Raw genomic sequence first — 27,917 nt, 5'->3', positions numbered from 1 at the left:
ATGGATCAGGAAGTCCCTAAGGAGAGGCAGTTGGAAGGGTACAAGCAGCAGAAGGCCATGTTGGAACCATTGGCTAATCTCAGTCTTAGAGTAAATTGAAATTTTAAAGTGTTTCTGGAAAAAAACGTCAGGCCACCTGGTTGGCTAAGACATCAACTTCAGATAACCACCTTTTTTCCCCGGCTAGGTATTCAAAAGGTAAAGAGAGAATTTAAATTGCTCTAGTCAAAATTGAGCTAAAGACTAAAGTACTGGGTGGGCTCAATTAAGCTACAGGGGACTTCTGCCCAGCTTTCTTCAACCCAAAAGTATTTGGTGTACTAAAATGCCTTGCTAACACAACAAGCCCTGGTAAATGAGGCAGAGAATGCTAAAGTCATTTGTTGAAAAGTTTTGTCTTAAATCCTGGTTGGTCACTGTCAATATGATGTAAAAATGGGTGAGTTCAGTTTAAGCTCCAAAACGGTCATCAAATTTGGGTGCTACCAAATGTTTTAAAGGATTATTGCATTGCTTTAAAGAGGAATTATAGTTTAAACAAAAGATTTCTTTAATTTGCAGTTGAAAAATATTGGTATCTTAACGCGTTAGGCTTTTTGTACTGTAACCAAGTTATCTGGCTTAGGAAAAGTCCTTGGGAATTTGAAATTTATTTTCCTCTACTGTTTAAAAATTGGGGACTAAATGTCAGAAATTTGGATATTAATGCTTATGTTCAAGAACTGTTCAAGAACTGCTTTGTGTTTCTCAGTCAAAGATCAAGCAGCTTAGCTGGTCCATGCATGGTGAGATAGGCACCGGGGCCTGTCTGTGATTCAAAGGGGTTAATTTTTGCCTCACAGAGGATTTTTCTGGGGTCTAGAGATTTTTTGTCTGATTATTACAGCTTGGGAAGCTGTACTATCAGCATCTAGTGTGTAGGGACCAACAATGCGGTTAAATATTGTACAATGCACAGGATGTTACAAAGCATGCTCCACCACAAAATGTCATCAGTATTGAGGTTCAGAAATCTAGCAATAAGCTTACTGTGACAATTACCTATTATCTGTGGATTTATATCTACTTACTCCAAAATAAACAGAAATATTTGAAAACCAGCTTATTTCACTAATGTAAAAAATTTAACCATCTCATACAAGTCACACAAATCACACAAAGCAATCACATTTTTTTTTTAGTATTTTCATGTTGGTCTTTGTTGACTGAGATAAAATCCTGCTTAAAGATGTAAGAATGGATTTGTATGTATGTGTGTATGTATAAATAAATGAAAAAATAAAACAGCTAAAACAAACTTTAATCTTTATATTTTATGGAAAAGAACTATTATAAAGCACATTTGAAACATAATCATCTCAATTCTTGGTACTTTAATCATATTCCATTTTTACTGTCAAAAAAGCCTATTTTAGAGTAAATAAAAGCAAAGATAAGGTACTTTTTCTGAATATGAAGTTTTGTTTTTAGTTTTGGGGAGGAGGTAGGGGTCTTGATTTCACAATCTCTTACTTACTCTGCTTTCTAGCCTCTGGCACCCTACCAATTGAGGCACGGCTCCACTTCCAACTTCTTTTTTTTTTGTTCATTGGGAGATAAGGGAGGTAAAGACATTTGTCTTTACAGGCTGGCTTTGAACCTTGATCCTCAGAGCTCAGCCTCTTGCATAGCTAGGATCATAGGCAAAAGTTGCCTATGCCACCCATCCCTGGCAAAGATGTTTTCTTTTTTTTACATACCTATCTAAAGTTTTTTTTTTAACTATATCCTCAGGCAAAATTACATTTTGGAACTACTTTACTAAAACGCCATAAAAATAATACTCTAGAAATGTTGATGATAATATAACCAATGGGCTATTGTGTTGTTTCTGAAAAATAATTGCAGATAATAGAATACACATTCACTTGTTTATGAAGAGTAGGGTCATTTAGAAAGCACTTTTCAGTGACAGAATCTTGAAGTGTTCAACTTTTGGGTTTCAGCATGTAATAGAATAGATTAGCCAGGATTAAACCCAAATGACACTACTGGATCTCAGAGGTGTTTCTTTACTACTCTCCAGTTGCTACCTGTGAGACTCAGTCAGAAACTGCACTGTAGCATCAAACTGTTGTCTCTACTATCACCCTTATTGTGCAAAGCCATCTTTTTCTTACTTTCTGCTACCTCCAACATAATTGTGTCTCTTTGGTGAAAGATAGGTAGCTTGCAATATCCTCTCTGCAAGGGAGTGTGAAAATAAAGATTTTTAACTTTAGGATCTTAGTAGTTCTAGAAGTTATACTAAACCATGCTAGAATGGAGGCTGAGTGAGAAAAAGTATGGCATCTTCCAAGGTTTTGAGCTCATATTCCAATGGGACCTCAATAAATCCATTGGGATTAGAGTTAGTTACATATAACAAAAGCTAAACTAAACTACAACATGTGTTATTAAGGTGTTCTTTTACATAAAAGAAATCTGAAAATGTGAAATACTGCAAAATGAAATCCCATTCACTTCTTCCTACATCACACTAAATCAATTGCAGCTTCTCACACAATATGCACAGTTTATTTCCACGAATCTTGGATACTCTTTTGACTTGCTTTGGCCAATAGAAAAAGGCCTAAAAGCTGTGCTCTAGCTCCAAACCTATTCATTAAAGTGTGCCCCATGTTTGCGTGTATTCCTTCGTGCCTTTGTCATTATCATGAGAAAGCTGTTCCAAGTTTATCTGTTCAAGGATAACAGATATAGAACAGAGCTAAGTTTTGATTATTGTCACCATTTGAATCTTGGATAGATGAGATAATTCCCTGTTAGCCCCCAGAAACATGAGGGAGCCCAATAGTATAACTGAGAAATTGAGAGAAATCAACAGTTTTTGCATGACACTAGGTTTTATAGCCATGTCTAACTCAAAATTACTGTAGCAATAGATGATGAGTACAGAAACATAGAACGCTGGAGCAAATATGAAAGCTCAGATACAGTGAGGACTCCAGCACTTTTTATTGTACCCTTCTGCATCTTCAACCTATATTTTCTATTTTTATGGTCTGGTATGGCTGCTTAGACATCACAATCAAATTCTATCCAGAAGAAAACAAAGAAGGAAATGATGACTTTTGAGGAAACTTTTTGGAATCTTAATATTTGAACTCAGTTAGCATCCCATTAAACCTCAGGGAATGAGGACTATAATATATAGTGTTCATATAGTGTTTCTTATTGCTGGTGCTCAGAGAAAACCTGACAGTTTTAAATAAGGTGGGGACAGATTTTGAGGAAAATTGTTAACCACAAGTGCCAATGAAACAATGAAAGATAAAGATATTTTCTCGACTTTCATTCACATTTGCGCTCTTGCCAAATGAAGACAATCTTAGGAACTTAATATGTGTTTCTTTACAGCTAGCTTGCAAAAATGATAACAATTAATGAAATACTAATATTCATAAATCCAAAATCTAATTTTTTCCTAGGGATTTTACTGTTGGGTGAAATTCTTTTCGTCAAAGAACAAGGACTGTTCTCGTAGTAGTCCCATCAGAGAGAGTACCCCAATTGTCTAAATAATTCAGCTAGCAGCATTCTCTCTCTCCTCTTTCTCTATGTCTCTGTGTCTCTATGTCTCTCTCCCTTCTTCTCTGTCTCTGTATCTGTTTTTCTGTGTGTCTTGCTGCGTCTGTCTCTCTGTCTCTATCTGTCTCTGTCTCTGTTTCTCTGTAGCAGTACTAAGGTTTGAACTCAGGGCCTTGTGCTTGTTCTAGAAGTGAAATGCAATGGCTATCACTCTACTACTTGAGACAACCTCCAATCCTCTCATATTAATAAAGGTTGTGCTAATAGTTTGAACTATGACAAGGTAGATTATGCACCACAATTTAAACTATAGCTTTCTTTTTCTTGACTTCTTCAGTCTAAAAGCAAGCCTTAAATTCACTTCAATTAAAATTTACAAATAAAATTTGTCTGCATACTTTACACACACACACACACATACACACACATGCGCACGCGCGCGAAACTGACATCTTTTCCCCAACAACTTCACTTGATACTTTAGAGCCTACTCATTTTAGCTTCTCAGCACCTGTCCCTGCAGTGACAAGTGGAGCAAATGACTGAAACAAGGGAATACACCTTGCCTTAGGTGGGAAAGTCATATAGATCTCTCTTCCAGAAATTCATAATCGAGATACAGTAACTCTAAACACCAAAACTGATGATCTATAAGAATTGGAGAATAAACCACTTACTACAATATGCCTGCAGAGATGTTGAAGGTCATACCACAGAGAGAATGAAGAATGAAGCAGGAAGCAACAACAAGAGAGAGAAACAGAGAGTTTGCCTCAATTTTCTTTTCTTTTCTTTTTTTTTTTTTTTTTGCTGGTAAGGTATGATCTCAGTGCTAAGCTGGTACTCCACCACTTTCACCTGTTTCTTGTCCTGTTTTTTCATGTTTAATTTAAAGACCTTGAACCACCATTCTCTGAATTTCAACTTACTGCATAGCTAGGATTGTAGGCATGAGCTGCTGTCACCTGACAGGTTGGTCTCGATTTCTGATGACCACCAGCCCTCACCTTTATCTTGATGCTCTAATGGCTCCAATACTAATTAAACACTTTGCCCTTCTGTGTCCCTAGATGTAGTTTCTACATCGACTCTATAGCTTATACCTCTGTTGTACTTCTTTTGCTTATTCACTTTTGCATTCTCAGGACCCAGAAAAGACCTAATAAAGGATCAAGTGACTGAGTGAACACAAATTAGCATATTAGAAAATACCAGTTCCTATTATCAAAATTACATGTGTCTGTGACTGGTTTGACTGTCTGAAGATTAGAGTTAACAAGACAAACCTGCATGTAGCTCAAAGTTGAATAGATTGGATGATATATGTATGGTATCTATCATATCATTCAAAATGAAGAAAAAGAAAAAAGAAAGAAATGTTGATTAAATATTTCTTTTATTCCTTTTGGCCTTCTTAAGTCCCTAAGAACATGGAACAGTCTCCCCAGTTGATAGTATCTCTGTAACATTTCTATGCATGTCTACACATTTGGAATGACTCTGGCAAGGAGAAACTCAGAGAGGTAAAAGGAAGCTACAGTCTTAATAGCACCCATGACATCAGTAAGAGACAGCTCCCATATTGAGAGGTGTCCTCATGATCATCTGCATTATGGTTGCTACACTGCTAAGAAGAAAGAACCAAGATGAGGACTGCTGTCAAAGCTCCCACTACTGACATCTGAAGAAACCAACAATGTAAATGCAAATCCATCATACCAATTTCCTTGTCACAATTCATACAGGGAGGAGTCAATGTTGAGTGACAATTCAATGGCATTTGTGTGTTTGTATCTTGTAAGATTTTTTTGTATGTACATTCCATCAGGAAAACAAGCTAAATGAACCTCAGTGGCTACACGTTATTATAAAAAAGAAAACTCACTCACAAGAGACCACAAGTTAAATTTGCCACTAATAATTATGTAGGTAGTAAAGGTCAAAGACAAATTAGATACCAATAATTGAACATGGAAAAATTTCCTCACTTTTCATTCCAATCCTATTTTTAGTCTAATGATTTTGCTGCAGGAAATAAAATAATTAGCAGTAATCACATTGACAATTGAGGTGTAAGAATAATTCTGTAATTCTCATTCTTTCTGAAGCACGGGTGTTAAAAGGTAATTATTATAACCAGTACTTTTTCTGGCTACCATTGGAATGCATGTGAAGTTGATAATTTACACCATTCTCCCCCCACCCAAATGACTCTCAGAGGCACTTGTCAAAAAAAAAACAAACACTAAACAAACAGAAAAGTTATGGCCTATTGGGGTTATGTAGTCACCTTCACTATGGTGACCTTGTGCTTTTAATACTGTATCCCACGATTAAATGGAGTCATCTACCAAGACTAAGGAAGTGTTGAAATTCAGATTCAGAGCCAGCCTGGAACAACTTAGCATCACAGAAAAGTAGGTAGGAACATCCATGTTCCTATGAAGGAGAGGAATTGGATGACATGGGATTACCTGTGCCAGGTTTCTCCTCCCAAACTCACCAATAGGTAAAACAGACTCACCCATAATTAAGGTTGAATGGGGAAATTGTGTAAAGACAGAAAATAGTGATGTCCAGAGAATGAAACACATATTGAGACATGCTTGATGATATACTAATTCATTTGCTCCAACAAAGATAGAAGCACGAGGAACTGAGAGGCGCAGGTCCTCCATCCAAAAAGCTTTGTATACCTCCAACAAAAAAGCCACTTCGTTCTTGCTATTCTTTGATTTAGGCTTTAACCTGTCCAGAAACCTCCTTCAAACTATTTTGTAGTGGGTACTATCTATTTCCCAGCTGAGGTATAAGTCCCATGAAGATAAAGAAAATTTTTCTACTTTTCAATGGATTTCCAGATTCTAGCCCAAGGCCTGCTCTACAGTAGATACTTCAGAATTACTCATGGGATCAATGAGTGAGTAACTTAATATGAATACCCCTGCATGACTTGGAAAAGAATCAGGGATAGGGCATTGGAGCTACCACTGTTGCCAACAAGAAAAACTGATTTCTCCCTTTGAAGGTGACCTTTAATTGATAGACTGATTAGTTCATTGACTGATCATACTGGGATTTCAACTAAGAGCCTCATTCTTGCTAGGTAGGCACTCTGCTACTTAAGCTCTCTCCCCCATTCTTGTACTTAATCTTTTAATTAGAATTCTGGATTTAATCATTCTCTCTCCCCCATGCCTCAACGCCCCCCCCCCCACATAAAGAATGGGACCATTTGTGATGGTCCTCCTAGGTAGCCAGGAGGATTTCCAGACTAGTGAACAATGGCCTGATCTGACTAAAGGTTTGCAGGTTCTGAATGGGAGTGTATCTGAGGGTATGAAAGAGAGAAAGGTAACATAAGAAATGAAAAGGAAAAAATTGTACCAAATAAACTTTCCTATTTGTTCCTTTACATAAACATATTATTTTACCAAATATAACAATTAATAACACTTTTAGAGCAGGGCAGGGATAAACTATCTTCATTTAATGTTAGAATATATTTATTGTGAGTAGCAAACAAAACATATTTGGTCCCAGATGCCAGTGGCTCACACCTGTAATTCTAACTACTGAGGAGACTGAGTATTGAGGTATGAAACCAGCATTGGAGGGAAAGTCTTGAGACTCTTAGCTACAATTAATCACCAAAAAGCCAGAAGTTGGGCCATGGCTCAAGTAGTGGAGCACTAGCCTTGAGCAAAAAAAGCTCAAACACCCAAGCAAGCCCTGACTTCAGGCCCAGAGTTCAAGTCCCAGGAACGCGCGCCCACCCGCACCTCCCCCATCCATGTATATGTGTGTGTGTGTGATCATATTTAGTCACACTGCTCTCAACTCTGAACTACTTCTACCTCCAGTAAGTTTCTTTCAAAATCAGTGGGGGTTTTTATTTTAAAAATGTTGGCTACCTCATGAGGGTGTGGTCAGAATTACATTATGCTGCGGAGTACATATCAGATTTGGGAAGTGGACAAAAGCACACATAACAATGAAGACACAATAGCTATTGCTCTTCTAAATGTCAGATCTACAAACTGTAAATCACCAAATAAATATGGGGAATTATTATCATTACCATTATTGCAGCAAATTTCACTGCTGTTTCACCAAAAATAATGCAGTAGCTTAGCCTAACAGGGGATGCTTTCGTCCAAATCTATTCATTACACATAAGCTAACAGCTCTGTATTAATGGCTTTCTCAGTCCCCAGTGTATTATAACGGAAAAGATTATCTCTTTGTTAGGCATGTAGATAGTTTCATGAAGCAGAAAGGCACATGTCAACTGTGCTCAGCTATCTTCTACCACTTGTCACATTTGTTAAGTCAAGAAATCTATGGAAGTTCCTAACAATTTAGGTGTTTGATCTCTTTAATTTCTTTTTGCTGTTTTTTTCTATTCAGACTGCAGTTACTATTTGACGGCTCTGAAGTTGGATGTTTAATGTGGGGCATTGCCACTGCTGGGAACTTGGATTCATAACCTTTGCAATTAGGATTTTAAGTGACTGGTTCTAAAGCAGATCACCTCTGATTTGCATAATGCACAATATACTCATTGTCATGACTCACTTTGCATAAATCAATCTCATTAATATCTTAACTCATCATTTTTTTCCAGAGTCTTGAATCAAGTTAATTCTCTGAAGAAGAAAAGCATCAAGACCACCTCTACTCCATTGTTCAATAAAAACCTATATGATTTAATAGAAAAATTTAAGGTGGCAGCCTCTTTGTTGCACTAGAAACAAGGGTATAGATATGTGCCTACATAGAAATGCAGAGGATGGGAGTAAAGGAGACAAAGAAAGAAGCTGTGTGTCTCTAAGCTGTGATAATGAGTCACAGTCTATTCCCTTTAAGGATATTCTACAGGGAGTCCTGGTTTAAAAGAAAGAAAGTAGAAGCACTGTCCTTATTAAAATTGGCAGCAAATGACATTGTATTCTGTGATCATGAAGGTATGGTGTCAGCCTGCTATAAGAGATACAGAATTACCACTGAGGACAAATCAAACCTTCTCGCTGGGTGACAGGGACTGGTCTGTAGGACACAAACCTTTATGCCAACAAATTCTACAACCTGGAAGAAATGTATGATTTCCTAGAAAAAAATTGATATCCCCAAACTCAACCATGAAGATTTAAACCTCCTGAACAGACTCATAACCAGCATTGAAATAGAAATGGCAATAAGTGATCACCTATCCAAGAAAAGCCCAGGTCCAGACGGATTCACAGTAGATTTCTACAAGGCCTTCAAAACAGAACTCACACCAATATTTCTCAAACTCTTCAATGAAATTGAAAGAGAAAGTTCACTACCAGACACATTCTATGAAGCCAGTATAACCCTCATCCCAAAACCAGGCAATGACTCATCACGGCAGGAGAACTATAGACTGATTTCCCCGATGAACATAGATGCAAAAATTCTCAACAAAATTCTGGCCAATCAAATTCAACAGTTCATAAAAAAAAAATCATACACCACGATCAAACTGGATTCATCCCAGGGATGCAAAGTTGGTTCAATATATGCAAGTCAGTTAATATAAAACACCAAATCAACCGGAGCAAGGCAAAGAACCACATGGTTATATCTCTGGATGCAGAAAACGCATTCAATAAAATCCAGCACCCATTTATGCTAAAAGCCCTGGAAAAACTGGGATTCAGGGAACACTCCTGAATATAATAAAGGGAGCCTATGACAAACCAACAACAAGCATAATACTAAATGGTGAAAAACTAAAGCCATTCCTTTTAAATCAGGAGCAAGACAGGGATGTGTGCTCTATCTTCTCTTCAACATGGTATTAGAATTCCTAGCCAGAGCAATTAGGCAAGAAGAAAACAGAAAGGGGATCCAAATAGGAAAAGATGAAGTTAAACTTTCTCTCTTTGCAGATGACATGATCTTATACCTAAAGAACCCCATTGACTCTACTCCCCAGCTACTACTGCTGATCCAAAACTTTGGCAAAGTTGCAGGATATAAAATAAACCCTCAAAAATCAATGGCATTTCTATATGTTCATGACCTAAACGCCGAGGCTGATATCAAGAAAGTAACTCCATTTGCAATAACCTCAACAAACATAAAATACCTAGGAATAACCTTAACCAAAGAAGTGAAAGACCTCTATGATGAGAACTTTAAAAACATGAAAAATGGGGGATGGAGATATGGCCTAGTGGCAAGAGTGCCTGCCTCATATACATGAGGCCCTGGGTTCGATTCCCCAGCAACACATATACAGAAAATGGCCAGAAGTGGTGCTGTGGCTCAAGTGGCAGAGTGCTAGCCTTGAGCAAAAAGAAGCCAGGGACAGTGCTCAGGCCCTGAGTCCAAGCCCCAGGACTGACCAAAAAAAAAAAAAAAAGTACTTCAAGATGGGTAGATAAACCCCTTCCTGGCAGGGCAGCAGATTAAAAGTTTAAAAAAGGAAGGTTAAAAAAAATGAAAAATGAAATTAAGGCAGAACTAAGGAAATGGAAAAACCTCCCATATTCCTGGATTGGAAGAATTAATATAATCCAGATGGCAATATTGCCAAAGGCTATCTACAAATTCAATGCAATACCCATTAATATCCCAACACCAATTTGTAATGAAATAGACAAAGCAATCCAGAAATTCATATGGAACAATAAAAGACTCAGAATAGCAAAAACAATCCTAAGCAGAAAGAACAGTGCTGGAGGAATTACAATACCCAACTTCAAGCTGTGTTATAAAGTTATAGTAATAAAAACAGCTTAGTATTGGCACCAGAACAGGCCTGAAGACCAATGGAACAGAATTGAAGACCCAGAAATGAACATAGAGAACTACGCCTAATTAAACTTTGATAAAGGAGCTAAAACAATAGTTTGGAAGAAAGATAGCCTCTTTAACAAATGGTGCTGGCAAAACTGGCTCAACACATGCAACAAACTAAAACTAGATCCTTATATATCACCCTGCACCAAAATCAATTCCAAATGGATTAAAGACCTCGAAATCAAAACAGACACCCTGAAAACACTAAAGGAAGGAGTAGGAGAAACACTTGGGCTCCTTGGCGCAGGACGGAACTTCCTTAAAAAAGACCCAGAAAGGCTACAAATCAAAGAAAGGTTGGACAAATGGGACTGCATCAAACTGCAGAGCTTCTGCACAGCAAAGGACATAGCTCGCAAGATAAACAGAAAGCCTACAGACTGGGAGATCTTTACCAGCCATTCAGCGGACAAAGGCCTCATACCTAAAATGTATGCAGAACTAAAAAAATTACCTCCCTCCAAAACAAATCCGCAAAGAACCAATAGCCCCCTCATCAAGTGGGCTAAAGACTTACAAAGAGACTTCTCTGATGAGGAAATGAGAATGGCCAAGAGACATATGAAAAAGTGCACTACATCACTGGCCATAAAAGAAATGCAAATCAAAACAACATTGAGATTCCATCTCACCCCAGTAAGAATGTCCCATATCAAGAAAACTAACAATAACAATTGTTGGAGGGGATGTGGCCAAAAGGGAACCCTACTTCATTGTTGGTGGGAATGTAAACTGGTTCAGCCACTCTGGCAAGCAGTATGGAGATTCCTCACAAGGCTAAATATAGAATTCCCCTATGACCCAGCAGCCCCACTTTTGGGTATCTATCCAAAAGACCACAAACAAAATCACCGTAAAGCCACCAGCACAACAATGTCCATCGCAGCACAATTTGTCATAGCTAGAACCTGGATCCAACCCAGATGCCCCTCAGTAGACAAATGGATCAGGAAAATGTGGTACATATACACAATGGAATTTTATGCCTCTATCAGAAACAATGACATTGCCCCATTTGTAAGGAAATGGAAAGACTTGGAAAAAATTATACTGAGTGAGATGAGCCAGACCCAAAGAAACATGGACTCTATGGTCTCCCTTATTGGGACTAATTAGTACAGGTTTAGGCAAGTCATATCAGAGGATCACAAGAGCCCAATAGCTCTACCCTCATGAACACAAAAGATGATGCTTAGTGAAATGAACTCCATGTTATGGAAACGATTGTTATATCACAGTTGTAACTACTTTCAATGTCCCATGTGTATCTGTAGCTTCTATTATTGATGATGTTCTCGTATCACCTTCCTGTGGTTGTACCTACACTACCTCTGTAATCTTATCTGAGCATATTGGAAACCGTGTATACTGGTATTAGAAGTAGGAAATTGAAAGGGAATACCAAAATTGAGAGACACAGGGTAAAAAATGATAAACAACTACAAAAGCGATACTTGCAAAACTGTTTGGTGTAAGTGAACTGAACACCCCATGGGGGGGAAGGGAAAGGAGGGGGAGGGAGGGAGGTATGAGGGACAAGGTAATAAACAGTATAAGAAATGTATCCAATGCCTAAATTATGAAACTGTATCCTCTCTGTAGGTAAATTTGATAAAAATAAAATAAATAAATAAAAATAAAATAAAATAAAATAAAATTTGGAGGAAAAAAAACACACAAAAAAATAAAGCTATAGTAATAAAAGCAGCTTGGTATTGGCACCAGAACAGGCCTGAAGACCAGTGGAACAGAATTGAAGACACAGAAATAAATCCACAAAACTATGCCTACTTAATCTTTGACCAAGGAGCTATAAAAATAGTGTGGAAGAAAGATAGCCTCTTTAACAAATGGTGCTGGCAAAACTGGTTCATCACATGCAGCAAATAAAACTAGATCTTTATATATAACCTTGCACCAAAATCAATTCCAAAAGATCAAAGGCCTCCAAATTGAAACAGATACGCTGAAAACTCTAAAGGAAGGAGTAGGAGAAACACTTGGCTCCATGACACAGGACAGAACTTCCTTAACAAAGACCCAGAAATGCGACAAATCAAAGAAAGGAAGGACAAATGAGACTGCATCAAACTGCAGAGCTTCTGCAAGGCAAAGGACATAGCTCACAAGATAAACAGAAAGCCCACAGATTGGGAAAAGATCTTTACCGGCCAAACAATGGACAAAGGCCTCATATCTAAAATATATGTAGAACTAAAAGAATTACATTCCTCCAAAACAAATCCGCAAAGAACCAATAGCCCTCTCAACAAGTGGGCTAAGGACTTAAAAAGAGACTTCTCTGATGAGGAAATTAGAATGGCCATGAGAAATATAAAAAATTGCTCTACATCAGTGTCCATAAAAGAAATGCAAATCAAAACAACATTGAGATTCCATCTCACCCCAGTAAGAATGTCCCATATCAAGAAAAGTAACAATAACAAATGCTGGAGGGGATGTGGCCAAAAGGGAACCCTACTTCATTGTTGGTGGGAATGTAAACTGGTTCAGCCACTCTGGAAAGCAGTATGGAGATTCCTCACAAGGCTAAATATAGAACTCCCCTATGACCCAGCAGCCCCACTTTTGGGCATCTACCCAAAAGACCACAAACAAGAACACACTAAAGCCACCAGCACAACAATGTTCATCGCAGTACAATTTGTCATAGCTAGAATTTGGAACCAACTCAGATACCCCTCAGTAGAGGAATGGATCAGGAAAATGTGGTACATATACACAATGGAATTTTATGCCTCTATCAGAAAGAATGATATTGCCCCATTCATAAGGAAATGGAAAGACTTGGAAAAAAATGTTACTAAGTGAAGTGAGCCAGACTCAAAGAAACATGGACTCTATGGTCTCCATCATAGGGAATAATTAGCACAGGTTTAGGCTAGTCACAGCAGAGGATCACAAGAGCCCAATAGTTATACCCTTATGAACACGTAAATTGATGCTAAGTGAAATGAACTCCATGTTATGGAAATGAGTGTTATATCACTGTTGTAATTACTTTCAACATGCGATGTGAAACTGTAGCTTCAATTTTTAATGATCCTCTTGTATCCTCTTCCTATGGTTGTACCTGCACTATCTCTGTATCTTATCTGAGTACATTGGAAACCGTGTATACTGGTATTAGAACTAGAAAATAGAAAGGGAATACCAAAATCGAGAGACACAGGGTAAAAGAAGACAAACGACTACAATAGCAATACTTGCAAAACTGCTTGGTATGAATGAACCCAACAACTCATGGGGGGGAAAGGGAAAGGGGGAGGGGCGAGCGGGGAATGAGGGAGGAGGTAACAAACAGTACAAGAAATGTAACCAATGCCTAATGTATGAAAATTTAACCTCTCTGTACCTCAGTTTGACGATAAAAATTTAACAACAACAACAACAACAAAAAAAAAAAAACAGTAATCAAAAACTAACAAGCCTGATTGGGTAAAAGGGCTGAGAAAGGATTTTGCCTAGATTTTAAGTTACAGTTTATCAAAAAGAGTTAAATTATAATCATTGTGCCTGTTTCCCTTAGTTTTGTGATGAAAAATTTTGTAGCCTGCTCTTCACTTACTTGCCAAACAGGATAGGATTTCAGAGACAGTGGACCATGAATGTTTCCAATTTTCTGAAGCACCATTAAAACAAGGAATTTCCTTTTACAAAGTGTCTACAGATAAGGATAAAGAAGAGGGCTGGACACTGAATTCAGAGAATCTTGAGAAATTGGGGCCAGCTAATAAAAGTGATCCTGACTTTCATTTTTATTTGTGAAGAATCACATGGGAGAAAAGCATCTTTTTGTGGATCTAGGTAAATAACATTGACTGCTGTCTCTTAGACTGCCATATGTGTTTGTGTGTGTGTGTGTGTGTGTGTGTGTGTGTGTGTGTGTGTGTGTGTGTGTACTGGGGCTTTCACTCAGGGCCCTACTATCTCACTAGACTAATTCTTGCACTAGACTAAAACTTGCACTCTACCACTCAAGTCACACCTCTACTTCCATCTTTTTGCTGGTTAACTGGAGTCAAAAGTCTTTCCGATTTATCTTCCCAAGCTGGTTTTGAACCTCAGCCATAGCCTCATATGGAGTCAGGGTTACAGGTGTATCCACTAGCATCCAGCCATTGGAGGCCAGTCAGTGCCTTAGTAAATACACTCAGGTACTAGGAATGGACTGGGTTTCCATTCAGAGACTATAGGGCTAGAATTGAAGTCCCAGGATGGCTTAAGCTACAAAAATAAATGCTTGTGGCTGGCTGTGCCCTAAATGGCCAGAAGATTTTTCTGCCAACATTGTTGTGACAGGGTACAATTGGACTGGCACCCTTTAATTAATTACATCAATTTCAAACACTATAAAAATGGTACTCTTGTGGCAGCTTAAGGATGCACATTCTGTCAATTGAAGTTATGTGACAGTGGTCAGCTGGTTATTGGTAGATGGTCATTGTGTCAGCTTTCTTACTGATGACTTCTTTCCAGTTAGCTGTGCTGTATTCTGACCTCCGAACAATCAAGAGCCACAATTAAGAAGTACTGCTGGATAAGAGCAGCATGCTTCTTTGGGTCTGAACAATGTGTGATTTAGGAGTAGGAGAGTATCCTTCCACATGGTAAGTTTGCCTGATTAGCAGAATATTGGCTGCAGGTCAGATGAGCCCACAGTGAGCTAGGGAAAATATGTAATAGGAAGTTGATTCATGAACAGCAGTATTCGGCAATAAATGTATTCCACTCTAGTATGAAAACCTCAAACAGATCACTATTTCATGACAGTTCTGGCCTTGAAAGTGAGATTCCTGTACAGCAAGGAAATTTTCCTTATTGTCATCAAAGAACTCTTTCAACATGGTACCCAGGTTTATCAACTTCCCAAAAGAGGATGGGAGAGTATCTATCTATCTATCTATCTATCTATCTATCTATCTATCTATCTGTGATACTAAGGGTACACTTCTCCTGTGTGTGCCTGAGCTTCGGTCAACCTACTGTGTGCTACTCCTTTTTACTGGGGTCACTGGTATGCAAACCAGTTCAGCTTTTCTGTGGAGATGGTGTTTCTCATGCTTTTCTGCCTGGGCTGGCCTAGCACCAAGATCCTCCCAACTTCAGCCTCCCACCTCTGTGCATAACACTGTTCCCAGCTATGGCTAGAGAGTCTAATAGTTCTTTCTGGTTGGCTTTGAACCTTGACCCTCTGTGCTCAGTCTTCCATTGGTGTGCGACAGTGGCTCCAGAGTAGTAATCATTTCTTCAAAGGCTTCTTTACAAAGCTCAGAGATTCAGTTGTACATGTAAAAAAAATTAAGGAAAAATTGTTTTTTTCTGAGACTCAAACTTGGTATCTGATGCTTGCCTTTGCTCATTGGCTGGTGCTCTGTGACCTCAGCCATGCCTCCAACCCATTAAAGAACAATTATTGAAGTACAACAGTATAGAAAAAGATGTAATTTGTGAATGAATTACTACAGAATTGTCACTGTTACTATTCTACTGCAGACAAGTCTCCTCTGTGCCCTTCCCAGGCAGTGACCTCCTCCTCAGAGTACAACAACTCTGTTTCTTTACCCTCACAGAGAAAAACAGCTCTCACAGCCAGGAGCCACTTGGTTCTGCCAGCTAAGCCTAGGTCTTGTCAGAGCTGATCTGGCTTCCAACCTCAGCCTTGTTTGGATTTCCTATTTGTTTTCTATTGGAGTTTTCCTAAAATCATCCAATTTTCTATTTCTAGATATGGCGTTCTTCCATGTTATCTCCATTTATTTTAATTGTTTCTCATGGAAACTATATAAAAAAGCAGCCACAGTAAGCAAGTATTCATTTGTTAAATCAATTTTTGGTGTAGGAGAGTATACAAACAAGAAACGGAAACTTTCAACTGTGTAAATCATCAAAAATAGGCAAGGGTGTGGTTTTGAGGTTGCTGAAGACAACAGATTTTTTCCTAAACAGCCAAAAAACATTCTGAAGAAAAGCAGTATTTCCTCTCTTCCATGGTCAGCAATGTCCGTTATGTATACCAGAATTAAATCATAACACATTCATGAATATTTGTTAGAGTAAATGGTGTTGTGTATAACTAAAATGTGAAATACATAAGTCATCTTTTCATTAACTGAAAAATGATACTAAGAATTATTTTATTTATGCTGTTGGCCAGTGCTGGGGTTTGAATTGGGGCCTGGGCATTGTCTCAGCTCATTTTACTGAAGGCTAACACTCTACCACTTGAATTACAGCGTCACTTCTGTCTTTTTCTGTTTATTCTATGAATTTTTATTCATTTCTTTTCGAATTTTTATTATCAAAATGATGTACAAAGAGGTTACAGTTTCATACGTTAGGCATTGAATACATTTCTTGTACTGTTTGTTACCTCATCCCTCGTCCCCCCGTCCTCCCCCTTTCCCTTTCCTCCCATGAGGTGTTCAGTTCACTTGCACCAAAGAGTTTTGCAAGTATTGCTTTTGTAGTTGTTTGTCTTTTTTTACCCTGTGTCTCTCAATTTTGGTATTCCCTTTGAATTTCCTGCTTCGAATACCAGTATACATGGTTTCCAATATAATCAGATAAGATTACAGAGATAGTGTAGGTACAACCACAGGAAGGTGATACAAGAACATCATCAATAATAGAAGGTACATGGGATGTTGAAAGTAGTTACATCTGTGATATAACAATCGTTTCCATAACACAGAGTTCATTTCACTTAGCATCATCTTATGTGTTCATAAGGGTATAGCTATTGGGCTCTTATGATCCTCTGCTGTGACTTGCCTAAACCTGTACTAATTATTCCCAATAAGGAAGACCATAGAGTCCATGTTTCTTTGAGTCTGGCTCACTTCACTTAGTATAATTTTTTCCAAGTCCTTCCATTTCCTTACAAATGGGGCAATGTCATTGTTTCTGATAGAGGCATAAAATTCCATTGTGTATATGTACCACATTTTCCTGATCCATTTGTCTACTGAGGGGCATCTGGGTTGGTTCCAGATTCTAGCTATGACAAATTGCACTGTGAGGAACATTGTTGTGCTGGTGGCTTTACGGTGATTTTGTTTCTGGTCTTTTGGATAGATACCCAAAAGTGGGGCTGCTGGGTCATAGGGGAGTTCTATATTTAGCCTTGTGAGGAATCTCCATACTGCTTTCCAGAGTGGCTGAACCAGTTTACATTCCCACCAACAATGAAGTAGGGTTCCCTTTTGGCCACATCCCCTCCAACAATTGTTATTGTCAGTTTTCTTGATATGGGATATTCTTACTGGGGTGAGATGGAATCTCAATGTTGTTTTGATTTGCATTTCTTTTATGGCCAGTGATGTAGAGCACTTTTTCACATGTCTCTTGGCCATTCTCATTTCCTCATCAGAGAAGTCTCTTTGTAAGTCTTTAGCCCACTTGATGAGGGGGATATTGGTTCTTTGCGGTTTTGTTTTGGAGGAAGTTAAGTTTTTTAGTTCTGCATATATTTTAGGTATGAGGCCTTTGTCCATTGAATGGCCAGTAAAGATCATCTCCCAGTCTGTGCGCTTTCTGTTTATCTTGCGAGCTATGTCCTTTGCCATGCAGAAACTCTGCAGTTTGATGCAGTCCCATTTGTCCAACCTTTCTTTGATTTGTAGCCTTTCTGGGTCTTTGTAAGGAAGTTCTGTCCTGTGCCAAGGAACCCAAGTGTTTCTCCTACTCCTTCCTTTAGTGTTTTCAGGGTGTCTGTTTTGATTTTGAGGTCTTTATGACCCGAAGACCGAGGCGGAAATCAGGAAAGCAACTCCTTTTGCAATAGCCCCCCAAAACATAAAATACGTAGGAATAATCTTAACCAAAGAAGTGAAATACCTCTTTGATGAGAATTTTAAAAGCTTGAAAAACGAAATTAAGTCTGAACTAAGGAAATGAAAAAACCTCCCATGTTCCTGGATTGGAAGGAATAATATAATCAAAATTGCAATATTGCCAAAGGCTATCTACAAATTCAATGCAATACCCATTAATATCCCAACACCATTGTTTAATGAAATAGAGGAAGCAATCCAGAAATTCATTTGGAACAATGAAAGACTTAGAATAGCAAAAACAATCCAAAGCAGAAAGAGCAGTGCTGGAGGAATTACAATACCCAACTTCAAGCTGTGTTATAAAGCTATAGTAATTAAAACAGCTTGGTATTGGCACCCGAATAGACCTGAAGACCAATGGAACAGAATTGAAGACTCAGAAATGAACCCACAGAACTATGCCTACTTAATCTTTGATAAAGGAGCTAAAACAATAGTTTGGAAGAAAGATAGCCTCTTTAACAAATGGTGCTCACATGGGCTGGGAATATGGCCTAGTGGCAAAAGTGCTTACCTCATATACATGAAGCCTTGGTTTCGATTCCCCAGCACCACACACACACACAGAGACACACAGACACAGACACAGACACACACACAGACACAGACAGACAGACAGACACACACACACACACACACACACACACACATATATATATAAAATGGCCAGAAGTGGTGCTGTGGCTCAAGTGGCAGAGTGCTATCCTTGAGCAAAAAGAAGCCAGGGACAGCACTGAGGCCCTGAGTCCAAGGCCCCGGAATGGCAAAAAAAAAAAAAAAAAAAAAAAAAAAAAAAAAAATTGTGCTGGCAAAGCTGGTTCAACACATGCAACAAACTAAAACTAGATTCTTATATATCACCCTGCACCAAAATCAATTCCAAAAGGATTAAAGACCTTTTTCTGTTTATGTGGTGCTGAGGATTTGAAACCTGGGCTTCATGCATACTAGGCAAGCACTCTACCACTAAGCCACATTCCCAGCCCAGGTGCTATTTTTAACTTATATACTTTCCAGGGTTTCTAAAATCATTACCACTTCTATAAAAAAAAAGAAAATAATACTGTATTCAATCCCTAGCACTGCCCCTCCAAACCAAAACTTTTTTTTCATGGTTTAGTTCATATGGTTGTTATATGTTAATTCTTATATCATGAATATTTGCCAAGCTAATCATTTTCCAGCATTTAACAATAAATAAAACTTTCAATGCCTTATACTTTTGTATTATAGACATACTTAATTATCAGATCTGTTGTTGCACATCTCAATTCCTATGTTTTAGTCAGATTTAAAAAGTATGAAAGTCTTCATTTATCTCTTTTTTCTTGGATTGCAGTTTTGTCAGCTCAAAACAGACTAAGTTGTCTTTAACTTGCTATTATAATTTTTCCCTTTGTCTTCCTGAAATATTCAAGGAAAAGAATACCATAAAAATCAATCTTAAAGATAAACATTATAATACATTGATGTGCGAATGTCGTAGGCGAGTAGACCTTTTTTATGTATCTCTAGTTTTTGTGTTCCTTTAATAAAATAACTCAAATGCAAGGTTAAAGCTTTGTTTTCATCTCTTTTTGTTATTGTTTTGATATATATGTATAAATATTTTTTTGAGAAAGAGTCTTACAGTGTAGGTCAGGTTGTTCTTGAACTTCGAATCCTCCTGCATGGTGGAATTACAGGTGTGCATCACCACATCTATTTAGTTTCCTTTTTTCTAATGGGAAAATAATGACACTTATCCTACAGAGCTGTTCAGGGTATTAAGTTAAAATGTTCACATCAAGCATTTACAGAAGTGGCCAGAACATGGTATCTGTCCAGAAATGTTAGATGCTGGTGCTGCAGCGCCTGCAGTCCAGGCAGTAGTCGGTAGTTGTATGAGGGGTCTGTGGCTCCTGATGAAGTTTCAAGATTAATTTTCCAGCAGTGGAGGAGTCTTCTACTGAGTAAAAATATCTTCACTTGTGTTTTTTGTATCCAAGTAAATGCCAGATATTCAGTTAACTGTAATCACTTTTCCCTGGTTCTTTTCTTCCTCTTCTTCATGTCTCCCTATGAACCATATTTGTACAGTTATTACAATAGACATTTCAAAGGCTCTATGCTTTGAGAACTAGAATTATATTTCCCATTGTTTCAGCCATTCTACAGTCCTTCAATTCCTTTTGTAGGTGAGGAAAGTATTGGAAACAATCATCAACCTTATTGTAAAAAGTTTATTTTCTCTATTTGAAATGTCATACTCTTTTTTCTGTGTTTTTTTAAATACAGTAGGGTAAATCCTTTTGTGGTTGACTAAGTATAATAATGGAACTACAAGGAATTCAGTTTCTTCTCTATTCACCATTTAAATTCTAATGTTACTTTGTGTCTTTTACATACTTTCTTCAGATTCTCAGATACTTTGAGAATTCTTACATGTGATACATCCCAGAACAAAGAAAAGAGAAGTGGATATTTTAATAGTACCAGCACTTCAGGTAAATTTAAGAAAAAAAATTCCTAGTAAACTTTAAGGATCTGTTTTGCATTTAAACTCTAAACTTCAAATACCCCGATATGATGATCATTTAAAACTGCTTCTAGGTTTCTACCCAAAATGGGAACTGTAAGAAAAAAATGATGTTTATTAAATTATTCATTCATTAATTTTCATTTTATGATTTTTAAAACTTAAAAAAGTAGATGCAGCAGTTACTCTCTAGACACTATGTTGAAAATGATCTTTAAAAGTTGTACAGAGTGAGGAAGCACAGGTGGCACTGTCCAAAAAGAATGTACTCATTACCTGCCATATAACTGTAACCCCTCTGTACATCACCTTTTTTTTTTTTTTTTTGCCAGTCCTGGGCCTTGGACTCAGGGCCTGAGCACTGTCCCTGGCTTCTTCCCGCTCAAGGCTAGCACTCTGCCACTTGAGCCACAGCGCCGCTTCTGGCCGTTTTCTGTATATGTGGTGCTGGGGAATCGAACCTAGGGCCTTGTGTATCTGAGGCAGGCACTCTTGCCACTAGGATATATCCCCAGCCCTGTACATCACCTTTTTGATAACAATTAAAAAAGACAAAAGTAATTCACATTGTTTATATAAAATTGTATCTAAAACTGCACATTCTTTCACCTTTCATTCTAGTCAGAGACGTAACCACTCCAGTAACTTCCTATGTAGTCCACTGACCTTTTCCTGAATTCTAATGTACAGAGAGCTCATTTGTTTAATGTTTTCAGATCCTGGAAGGCTTCGTTGTAATTTACTCATTACTGTACGTAAAAACTAAGATTTCTTACATAATTTTCCAGTAAACATTTTTATTCATATATTTTGGTATGTCACTGTAATAATGAAAAATTGAATGCAAACATATATACAACACAAAATTAGTTCTGTACTGTGAAAATATTCTGGAGCCAGAATTATTAATTTAGATCAGTAAAGCCTATAAAATGTGGATGACATCCATATGGTATTAAGACAAAACTAGAATTTAAAATTATATGGGGCTGGGGTTATAAATCAGTGGCAGAGTACTTGCCCAGCCTGTATGAGACCAGCAGATAGATCTGTAGCACAGCCAACAACACATAGGGATCACAGACTTACTAAAATGTGGCTAGCATTTTCTTTTTTAATATTATTATCTTTAAGAGGTCATACAAAGGGATTCAATTTAACATGTCAGTTTATGTCTTCCCTTCCACTATCTCATCTACCAACTCCACCCATCCTCTCAAGTTACCTGGTTCCATTTTCTTACATTTACATTGAATATATGACTATATTCACTCACCATTCTTTTCTCCATTCATCTTGGCTGACATATTCTTACATAATTTTTTTCTGGTTGCTTAAGATTATTTCTAGAAAATGCTTTGGAATATTAAGATTTCCACATTCTCAGAATTTCACCAGTATGTATATGTTTGTTTGTGTGGCTTTTTATAAGAGAGACAGACTTATAAGAAAAGCAAATTTTACTGTCTAAAAAAGTTAAATAATGTTATAAATGGATTATTGTAGATTATACAGTAGATTCTTACAAAATCAAATGAAAATGTGAATGCCCTCTAGCTAATGACAACAAGGGACACAGCAATAATGGGTAAACTGAGTGGATTAGGTTTGGTGTGATGGAGAGCACTGAGTATCTTATAAAGAGTGTATTAGAAATGACTTAGAGGCTTTGAGCCTGAATTAGGTTAAAGAGGAATATACAGGAAGTATGGGTTTGTTCTGAAACTCTGTAGTTGATGATCTTAGTGAATCTTATGTGGGAGGAAGGTAGACTAGAGGGACACTAACACCATAATTAGTAAAGCAGTAACAGTCATGTTAGCCAGGATGGGAAGTGGTGACTGGCTATTTTCTGTGGTTTGGAAATGTTCTGTTTTGTCTGTGTTCAGACAAGATCACAGAGAGGTCTTTTTTGTTTTTATCCTGACTCCTCAAGACTAATAGTGACCTGATCTTCTGTTGATGTTCTGGGAAGGGAATTTATTTTCAACGAGAGAATCCCAAGGCTGAGGTTGAAAGCCAGAGCAGCTTGAGACAAGAGCCAGGCTTCAGACAGAACCAGCTGTTTTCTCTGACAGGGTGAAGAACAGTTGCTCAAAGGCTTTTCATCTGATTTTTAAACATCTGATTGAGGACTGAATTTTACCTGCTTGCTTGTAAGTTATCAAGAACCTAAAATTGATGGCAAAGCAAGTTTCAAGAAAAAAAAAAGAAATGAAAAAGCTGAATGGCTTAAAAAACTCCCAACTATACTAAATAACAATTTAATAAAAACTTAACTTCTTAGCTTTTACGTGTTTTCATTTATAAACAATTCTCTGTGTTGTGGAAACACTTGAAGGTTTTCAGTGTTCACCTTACCCTGAAGTTGATCGGTTTGTTCTCTCTTTGGTGAATAGAAGTGATGTTAAAGGGGGTAAAGCTACTAATCTATTCTATATTCACTGTTACCAGTAGAGTAATAGTCCATTTAGAAACATCTTTGCATTTTAGGAATTCGGTGTTGGAACTACTTTTTCCCTGAAGAATTACTGGTTTATGATATTTGCAAGTATTACTGGTGTGAAAACATTGGGAGAGCCCACAGGAGAAATAATATCATGTAGGTACAATGGAGTACTATCATGTTTATTGATGAGTTGTATGTATTTAGCTAATATTATATTTTAAATATTTGTAAATTTGTGTGTGTTATACTGGGGCTTGAACTCAGGGCCTGGGTGCTGTCCTTGAATTTCTTTTGCTCAAGGCTAGTACTCTACCACTTTTACCACAGCTTCATTTCTGTATTTTTGCTGGTTAATTGGAAATAAAGAGTCTCACTGGCTTTCCTGCCTAGACTGGCTTTAAACTGTGATCCTCAGATCTCAGTCTCCTAAGTAGCTAGGATTACAGGTCAGAAACTGATGCAATATTTATAACTTTTAAATAAAGTTGAGAATACAAAATTTCCTTTGTTTTTCTTTTTATTTATTTATTTATTTATTTATTTATTTATTTATTTTTTTGCCAATCATGGGCCTTGGACTCAGGGTCTGAGCACTGTCCCTGGCTTCCTTTTGCTCAAGGCTAGCACTTTGCCACTTGAGCCACAGCGCCACTTCTGGCCGTTTTCCATATATGTGGTACTGGGGAACTGAACCCAGGGCTTCATGTATACAAGGCAAGTTCTCTTGCCACTAGGCCATATTCCAGCCCTCCTTTGTTTTTCTAACAAGTTGAATTAAATTTATGTGTATTTTACTTGGCTGTTTTATAATATGTGATTTGATATTGTTCTTACATTGCTCCTAGAACATAGAAGCTGTTTACCCTTCATAAAGATAGCAATAGGGAGGAAAGGACTGCCCCTCCTTTTCTCTGCAGAGAATTAAAATTGAGCAGATTTGGGTAAGAAAGAAACTCCTCAGTTAACATCATGTAGGAGGGCATGGTGATGCTTGCATAGTATTGCTGTGAACCATTGTCTGTTGGATGCTTGCTTTATATGCCAGGTCTTGTTTTAGAATTCCCCTTAAAGTACAAATAAAGAAAGAAAAAGAATTTTAAATAGTAGGAGGATATGGTAGAATAAGGATAAAATAGAAATCTGAGCTTCTGGAGTACCTAGGATTACAGCCATGAACCACTGTACCAGGCTTGCAATATAAGCTTTTAAAACTACAAACTTCCCTCTCAAGAACTTATTTAAGGGTTTAGCATGGTGGCTCACACCCATAATAGCAAGTACTTGGGTGATAGAGACAGGACAAATGAGGTTCCAGGCCAGTTTCACAAAGCTCCTCACACCTGTACTCAATCCCAGCAGCTCCGAAGACCCCGCAAAGAGGATTGTTGCTATAAGCCTAGGCCAGTGAAATACAAGATCCTATCAGAAAAAACAAAATGAAAGGACTGGAGGGATGTGTGAAGTGGTAGAGGATTTACCCAACTAGCACAAAGCCCTAAATTCAAAATCCAGGACTGTCAAAACCAAACAAAACCCAAAAGGTCACTTTAGCTGTATTTCACAGAACTTAGTATGTAGTTATTTTCATTTTTATTCAGGTCCAAATATCCATTACTTTTAAATGAGGCATTGGTTATTTAGAAATGGTATTAATTTCTAAATGATGGGTTTCTTTACATTTATTTTCAAAATGTGTCCTGTGGTCAGAGAATGTGTTTGCCTAGATGCAGATACTTTTAAATTTGGTAAGATTCACATAGCCTGCATGGAGTCAATTTTAGTGGCTTCTGATCACAGAATGCTGCTTCATGTATGCAAGTCGATCCAATCTGCTAGTTGCTTTAGTATTAGTCCTGTTTTCTGCATCATTACTGAACTTTTCTGGAGTACCCTTCATCTATAAATTCTCAAGCATACTTTTTTAAAGCCTTGATTCAGACGGAAGACTGTGTTTGTGGGTGAATTTGCTGTCCTTACAATGCTGCCAACTTTTTCCTCCCCTCTTTTCAGATTGGGTTTGGTGGATGTGGTGAGAACTGCTGTATCTCCTGTGGGGATCCTCTTCATTTTATCCATGTTGTTTTATTTGTTTTGTTTTTGTTGCCAGTCCTGGGGCTTGAACTCAGGGCCTCAGCACTGTCCTCAGCTTCTTTTTGCCCAAGGCCAGCATTCTACCACTTGAGCCAAAGCACCACTTCTGGCTTTTTCTATATATGTGGTGTTGAGGAATCAAACCCAGGGCTTCACATATATAAGGAGAGCACTAGGCCATATTCCTAGCCATTTATCCACGTTGTGACATTTTTTAGCAACCAGCTTATTTTGGTTGCTGTGTATCTACTGTGATCTTTTTACTCTTGAGTTTTCCTCCATCTTTAAGTCCTGGACACATTCCTTATAGAAAAGAGAGAACTGGATTTTATCAGGCATGAACATTAATAACACTTTTGTCTTTCTGTCTCCAAATTCATTTCTGGCACAGTAGCATACATGAGCCATGAGCAAGATCCAGCTGTGTCTAGTGTAAATAACATCTGGCTATGAAGTTCAGGCTGGCATCAGCCTCCCCAATGCTGAGACTTCAGGCTTGCACTATCACACTTGACCAGGTAGCATCTAAACAGAGCAGTGACTGTTTTAACTTACGGGAGTGATGCTCCTGTTCAGCTCATGTCTGACAATGTGCAGTTTGTTCTTTTTCACTATGGCATGAGAAATTGCATCATCAATGGAACTGGTCCCCAAATTTAGGACGTTTCTCCCTTTTTGCTTTACAAAGTAAAGTAAAACACCCATCTTTATCTTTCTGAACAACTACTTCTGAAGGATGCATGTTTAAAAGTAGAACTGTGTCAAAGGGAACATGTAACGTAAGTTCTGGCAGGTATTACTCAACAGTTAACTTTTCTTTTAAAGAGTGTAAGCATGTCATATTGGAAATATATATATATTTGCCAGTCCTGGGGCTTGGACTCAGGGCTTAAGTACTGTCCCTAGCTTCACTTGAGCCACAGCGCCACTTCTGGCTTTTTCTATATATGTGGTGCTGAGGAATGGAACCCAGGGCTTCATTTATATGAGGAGAGTACTTTACCACTAGTGCATATTCTCAGCCCTTAAAGTGTTTTGTTTACTCAACTTATTAACATTCTTTGCAAGACAAAGAATAGCAACAGAAAAAACATGAGGAAAATTGAACAAATCTTGCTCTCTCATAATTTGGCCAAAATATCAAATTTTTAGCATATATCATCCATACTTTATATGTATGTTTATGTACTGTTAAAGTCATAATGCATATGCTATTTGCTTGATATTTTCCCCTAAAGTATGACAAATACTTTAGCAGTACCTATTAACTGAATTGCTTTCTGTAGAAATGATGGGAAATGATCTTTTCATCTCTACTAAACAAAAAGTCAAGTGACATTTCACTTGTTTTACTTTGCATTTCTTTATTTATGAACACTCTGTGGGTTTACCACCTATATTTCTATTATGACCTATCTGTGTCTAGTTTTGTATGATTTCACTGACATTGTGTAAGAGTTTAGTAATGTTCTATGTTATCCTATTTTCAGACTTAATTTTATACCCTCCCATCAGTTTTTTGAGTTTTTTTTTTAACATGTTATACTTACAATAAGATAACAGCTACAAGATGACCAAGTTTAAGGTTATATTATAGAAAACTCAATCTGGTGTCTATTCAGTCTGATTTTTAAAATGTCTCCTGTAACTGGTAGCCAGATTCTTACTAAACGTTTAGGTTGAAAAATGCTTAGAAGTAACAGAACTGCTCAGTACTTGTCAATCATACCTGTAATCATACCTACTTAGGAAGTGAAGATTGGGAAGATTGTTGTTTGAGGCCAGTCTGGGTGGAAAAGTTTGCAAGACTGTCTCAGTGGAGAGCTGGATAGGGTGGTGCACATGTTATTATAACTACTTTGTAAGTTAGAGAATTAAACCTATGGTCAAGCTAGCAGATGTCTTAGCTGGACAGTCTCCTTTTCAAAACCTCAGTCTATGTTTGCTGTAGCCCATGTAGTGATGCCTTCCTGGGACCACACCTCTTTGGCACCTTTCTGGGTCCCCTTCACTGTGTAATACCCATACTGTACATCCTTAAGCGGGGTCTAGGCTGGAGAGAGATTACCCAAGGAAGTTCTTGTACCTAGCATCCACAGGCCTCTGGGGTTTCATTTCCAGCACTGTAAAAGTGAATGAATGAGTGAAATGGAAAAGAGAGTTGATTTTACCCCCCACCAAAAAAACGAATTATTTTCCTGCCAATAACAGATTCAAATGTGGAATTTCATGCTGCCTGCTTTGCAGACAGTATTCATCCAGAATATTCAGTTCCGTGTAAACTGTTTTGGTGTGTATGGTAAACTCACTGACTACCCTTTACCTTCCTATCCTGCTGGCTCCCTCCCCCTTCCTCACTGAAATAAAGGAAGAAGAGATGATAGCAGATGGTGTGAGGCCTCATGAAGCGCCACCCTACAAGCCATCACCAGGTGCATCTTTGGGTGCTGACTGGGGCAGTGGCAGCGATGATATTTGCTTGTTACAAGCAGCTGAGGATGCTGAAATGGCTGACACTGCGGAGAATGGTCTTCTCAGTCACAATGGTATAAGGGACAAAATTCCTAATGAATTCAGTTTGGAAGTGTTACAAGACTAG

General features: G+C 37.9%; 1 pseudogene; it reads left to right on the top strand.

Moving 5' to 3' along the window:
• Nucleotides 1-27,917, top strand: LOC125365743 (annotated as a pseudogene).

The sequence above is a fragment of the Perognathus longimembris genome, chromosome 17 (genome assembly GCF_023159225.1).
Source record: "Perognathus longimembris pacificus isolate PPM17 chromosome 17, ASM2315922v1, whole genome shotgun sequence".
In the NCBI taxonomy this organism is placed as follows: domain Eukaryota; kingdom Metazoa; phylum Chordata; class Mammalia; order Rodentia; family Heteromyidae; genus Perognathus; species Perognathus longimembris.
The sequence above is the reverse complement of the archived record's forward strand: the minus strand, read 5'-3'. Positions and strand labels throughout refer to the sequence as shown.